Consider the following 6,056-nt stretch of genomic DNA (forward strand, 5'->3'; position numbering starts at 1 on the left):
TGGGAAAGCTTCTCTCAAAGAAAAAGCTTCCTTTTACACTGCTCTGCTTTGGGACTCAGAGGGTTTTGATCAAGAGTAAACTGCCTGTGTCCCTCACCAGTTGCTCTGGCTACTGCTCTACCTCATGGTAATGACATGATAATTGACACTGCTGAATGGGTCTGTGAGGTAAGTGGCAAAGCCCATGAAGCCTTGCAGATTTATCACAAGGTTGCTTGAAAGGGAAGGACTAGGGTGACTGTCAAGAGATATTTGGCAGTTTTTTCGTCTTGTCGTGACTTCAGCACTAGCATCCAGCCCCAACTTTACTCATGGATACGATTATAGATTATAAAACACAAGAATTTCTGTTTTTCATAATTATAATCTCTTGGACTTTCCTGCTCCTGCTTTTAATAATATTCTTCATACAGCTATGCATCGCTTTCTTCCTTTCTTTTCGGAGACGACAGATTCATTCCCGCTTTCGCTAAACAGAATGTGGTCATATACCAACAGCTTTGCAAGGAAAATTTCCAAATGACAAGACTCACAGGTCAGTTTCTATTATTGTTGTATGTAAGCCATGAAAACTGTATATTTCCCAGATATTAAAGGGAAGCAATTTCTTGGCCGTTTGATATAGGATTGCTAATCTGAAAATAATAAGGAAGTGGTAATTTTGGTGTCTAGTTTAAGTTGAATTGTGGAAGAAGAAAGGTATGAAAGAATATGAGGGAGGCAAATGATTGCATGTAAAGCCATAGAGAATATTTAATATGTTTTAATATACCATAGAGAATATTTAATATATTTTAATATACTCATATATTATATATTATACTAATATAATATCATTGTATATTTAACATATATTAATTGCTTTTGCTATATTAATATACAGTAAATATATTTTTTATTTTTCTTATAAAATGTCTAAAGTTTAGAGTAAATTGGCATTGCATCAGAATAATTATAAACTAACTACTAATGAAATAAACACAGAGATTTATTAATGCTACTTTTGTATATATAATATATGTGTTAATGCTACTGATATATATGTACACACATACATACATTATATATGTATATATGTATATATATTATGTACATTAATACCTCTTGGTCATTTCACAGGTAATTGAATTGTTCAGAGTGAGGGAAAAACACTGAATTGCTAGTTTTTCTAAGACTGTCAAGGCTAAAAGATAATTTTGATAGTCTTTTTAAGTTATACTCTAAAAAACTCAAAGGAATAAAGGATGTTAACAGCTAATTATTAGATGATACAAGACAGTACAAATAAAAGGGGAATTTTCAATGGATTGCACTTGGGAAGTGGTTACACAGAAAGATTAATAGTTTTTTAATGGCACTTGCTCAATATATGTGCATATATGTGTATATAATTATTTTTGAAAATACTAAAATTTTGTAAAGAAGTGGATATATTTTAGGAGTCTTTAAGAATGCAAGCCAACTTATAATGCAAATATACACCAAAATTTATAAATATTATAAATATTAAGAAAATATTGAGTATGCAAGTCTCTAATTTTTTAAAAAATGAAATGAAAAATATTTTGTATCTATTTTTTTTCAGGCAAACAATTATGAAATCTGAATAAAAAGATCTCACCATCAGATGTTCCTTGGACCTATTTACTAAGTATTAATGGGGTTAAATATTAGAGATTTTAGATTCAAAACAATTGGTTTAGTTTTATAAGTAAAATTTTAGGAATTAAAACTAGTTAGGAAAAAGTATCTACTCATGCAATTCTAAGAAACTGTTTTTGTTACTTTTGGAAATCAGGAAAAAACATGTTGGTTAGGTCTAAATTCTTTTATTTATTATAGCCACTTATAAATTGACATTTTCCCCACTAACTCTGGTTTGTTTCCTGTACTTGTGTAATTCCTTGGTTTAAGACAATAAATACTGACTGATTCATGTACCCCATGTTCAGAAATATACTTAATCAAGTCAATATGTTTATTTTGAAGGTTCAGTGAAAATAAATGTCCCTTTGAGATTATTTAGAACATGAGATTATTTAGAACAATTTTTCTAGTTCATGTATGGGTTTGTGGGGATGGGATCAGAAGTGACAGGTATGTATACATATGTGTGTTCATGCATTTGGAGGCCTGAGACTAATACCACTTGTATTTCTCAATCTATTTATATCAAAATTTCTTTATTCCAAAGATTATATTTTTAATTAGAAACGAGCCTGTTTTACATGTCAATCCCAGTTCCCTCTCAATCCCCTCCTCCCCTGTCCCCCACCAACCACTTATCCCATCACATTTCTGCTACCCAGTGAGGGTGAGGCCTCCCATGGGAGACCTTCAAAGACCGCCATATCATTTGGAGTAGGGCCTAGACCTTCCCCCATGTGTCTGGCTGAGAGAGTATGCCTCTGTGTAAAATGGGCTCCCAAAGTCCATTCCTATACTAGGGATAAATACTGATCCACTACTAGAGGCCCCATAGATTAACCAGACCTCCAAACTGACATCCATGTTCAAGGGGTCTGGAATAGTCCTGTGCTGGTGTCCCAGCTATAAGGACTGGAGAAGGGAAAAGGGACAAGATCTCCTGAGCTAACTGGGAGCATGGGGAAAGGAGAGAGGGAGTTAGAAGAAAGAAGGGAAGAAGAGGATGGGAGAGCAGGAAGATGGAGTCAGGGGAAGAATAAAGGAGAGCAGGATGAGAGATACTATAATAGAGGAGCCATTGTAGATTCAAAGAGAAATGTGGCATGAGGAAAACGTACAGAGATCTACAAGGATGACCCCAACTAATAATCTAAGCAACAGTCAAGAGGCTAATTAAATGCCCTTTTCTGATAATGAGATTGATGACTACCTCATATGCCATCCTAGAGCCTGCACCCAGTAGCTGATGGAAGCAGAAGCAGACACACACAGCTAACCACAGATGTTCTTGTATGAATGTACATCTTTTGGGTATATGCCTAAGAGTGGAGTTGCTGGGTCCTGTGGTAGGTTTATTCCCATTTTTCTGAGGAAACTCCATACTGATATCCAAAGTGGCTGAACAAGTTGGCACTCCCACCAGCAATGGAGGAGTGTTCCCCTTTCTCCACATCCTCTCCAGCATAAATTGTCCTTGGTGTTTGTGATTTTAGCCATTCTGACAGGAGTCAGATGGTATCTCAGAGTTGTTTTGATTTCCACTTCCCGGATGGCTAAGGATGGTGAGCACTTTCTCAAGTGCCTCTCAGCCATTTTAGACTCCTCTATTGAAAATTCTCTATTTAGTTCTGCTGACCACTTTTTAATTGGATCCTTGGTGTTTTGGAGACTTGTTTCTTGAGTTCTTTGTAAATTTTGGAGATCAGCCCTCTGTCAGATGTGGGGTTAGTGAATATTTTTCCCATTCTGTGGGCTGCCTTTTTGTCTTGCTAACTGTGTCCTTTGCCTTACAGAAGCTACTCAGTTTCAGGAGGTCCCATTTATTAATTGTTGATCTCACTGTCTCTGCTACTGGTGTTATGTTCAGGAAGCTCCTGTACCAATTTGTTCAAGGGTACCACACACTTTCTCTTCTAAGAGGTTCAGTGTGACTGGATTAATGTTGAGGCCTTTGATCCATTTTAACTTAAGTTTTGTAAATGGCAAAAGACATGGATCGATCCGCATTCTTCTACGTGCCAGCATCCGGTTATGCCAGCACCATTTGTTGAAGATGCTTTCTTTTTTTCCATTGTATAGTTTTAGCTTCTTTGTCTAAGATCAGCTGTTCATAAATGTGTGGGTTAATAGCAGGTTTTTCAATTTGATTCCATTGGTCTACCTGTATATTTTTGTGCCAATACCAAGCTGTTTTCAGGACTGTAGCTCTATAACAGAGCTTGAAGTCAGGGATGGTGATGCCTCCGGAAGTTTCCTTGTTGAACAGGGTTGTTTTGGCTATCTTGGGTCTTTTGTTTTTCCATACAAAATTGATTATTTTTCTTTCAAGGTCTGTGAAAAATTGTGCTGGGATTTTAATGGGGGTTGCATTGAATCTGTAGATTGCTTTTGGCAGGATTGCCATTTTTAATACATTGATCCTACCTATCCAAGAGCATGGGAAATATTTCCATTTTCTATGGGCTTCTTTAATTTTTTTCTTTAAAGATTCAAAGTTCTTGCAATACAGGTCTTTTACTTGCTTGGTTAGCGTTACCCCAAGGTATTTTATGTTGTTTGTGGCAATTGTAAAGGGTGATGTTTCTCTGATTTCTTTCTCAGCCCTTTTATTATCTGTATATTGTAGGGCTACTGATTTTCTTGAGTTGATCTTGTAGCCTGCCACTTTGCTAAAGGTGTTAATCAGCTGAAAGAGTTCCCTAGTGGAATTCTTTGGGTCATTTATGTAAACTATCATATCATCTGCAAATAGTGAAAGTTTGACCTCTTCCTTTCAAATTTGTATCCCCTTGATCTCCTTTTTTTGTCGTATGGCTCTGCATAATCTTAAAGTACAATACTGAAAATGTATGGTCAGAGTGGACAGCCTTGTATTGTTCCTAATTGTAGAGGAATTATGTTGAGTTTCTGTCCATTTAGTTTGATGTTGGCTGTTGGTTTGCTGTATATTGCTTTTATTATGTTCAGATATGTTCCTGTTATACAAGATTTCTCCAGGACCTTTATCATGAAGGGGTGTTGGATTTTGCCAAAGGCTTTTTCAACATCTTGTGATTTTTGTTTTTCAGCTTGTTTATATGGTGGATTACATTGATGGATTTTCATATGTTGAACCATCCCTGCATCCCTGGGATGAAACCTACTTGATCATAGTAGATAAATTTTCTGATGTGTTCCTGGATTCTATTTGCCAGTATTTTATTGAGTATTTTTGCATCAATGTTCATGAGGGATATTGGTCTGAAGTTCTTTTTCTTAGTTGTGTCTTCATGTGGCTTGGAGATCAATGTTATTGAAGCCTCGTAGAAAGAGTTTGGCAAAGACCCTTCTGCTTATATTGCATGGAATAATTTGAGAAGAATTGGTGTAAGCTGTTCTTTGAATTTCTGGTAGAATTCTGCACTGAGGCCATTTGGACTTGGGCTTTTGTTCGATGGGAGACTTTTGATGACTGCTTCTATTTCCATGGGAGTTATAGGTCTATTTAAACTGCTTAACTGTTCTTGATTTATTTTTGGCAAGTGATAACTATCCAGGAAGTCATCCATTTCCTTTAAATTTTCGAATTTTATGGAGTACAGGTTTTCCAAGTATGACCTGATGATTCTCTGAATTTCCTCAGAGTCTGTTGTTATGTTCCCCTTTTCATTTCTGATTTAGTTAATTTGCATGTTTATGCTCTGCTGTTTGGTAAGTTTGGACAAAGGTTTGTTTATCTTGATGATTTTCTCAAAGAACCAACTCTTCTTTGCATTGAGTCTTTATATTGTTTTCCTAGTTTCTACTTCATTGATTTCAGCCCTCAATTTGATTATTTCCTGGTGTCTGCTTCTCCTGGGGGAGTTTGCTTCTTTGTGTTCTAGAGCTTTCAGTTGTGCTGGTAATTCTCTAGTATAAATATTCTCCAGTTTCTTCATGTGGGCACTTATTGCTATGAACATCCCCTGTAGCACTGCTTTCAATGTGTCCCATAGGTTTGGGTAAGTTGTGTCTTCATTCTCATTGAATTCTAGGAAGTCTTTAATTTCTTTTTTTATTTCTTCTTTGACCCAGGAATGGTACAGTTGTGCATTATTCAATTTCCATGAGTTTGTATTGTTTCTGCAATTTGTGTTGTTGTTGAATTCTAATTTTAACGCACGGGTGGTCTGATAAGATGCATGGAGTTATTTCATTTTTTTTGCAGCTGCTGAGGTTTGATATGTTGCCCAGTATGTGGTCTATTTTTGAGAAGGTACCATGTGGTGGTGAGTAGAAGGCATATTCTTTTTTATGTGGATGAAATGTTCTATAGATATCTGTTAATCCCAGTTATAGCATTAATTCTATTAGACCCTTTACTTCTTTGTTGAGTTTCTGTCTGGTATTCCTGTCTAGTGGTGAGAGTCAGGTGTTGGAATCTCCCACTA

General features: G+C 36.1%; 1 long non-coding RNA gene across 1 annotated transcript; it reads left to right on the forward strand.

The window, feature by feature from the left end:
* Nucleotides 1-212: 212 nt before the first annotated feature.
* LOC121139891 lies at nt 213-1,626 on the forward strand. Its single transcript, XR_005876711.1, has 2 exons — nt 213-535; nt 1,586-1,626. It is a non-coding gene; the product is annotated as an uncharacterized LOC121139891 (long non-coding RNA).
* The last annotated feature ends 4,430 nt before the right edge of the window (nt 1,627-6,056 follow it).

Source organism: Mesocricetus auratus, unplaced genomic scaffold (genome assembly GCF_017639785.1).
Source record: "Mesocricetus auratus isolate SY011 unplaced genomic scaffold, BCM_Maur_2.0 Super-Scaffold_100003, whole genome shotgun sequence".
Classification (NCBI taxonomy): Eukaryota; Metazoa; Chordata; class Mammalia; order Rodentia; family Cricetidae; genus Mesocricetus; species Mesocricetus auratus.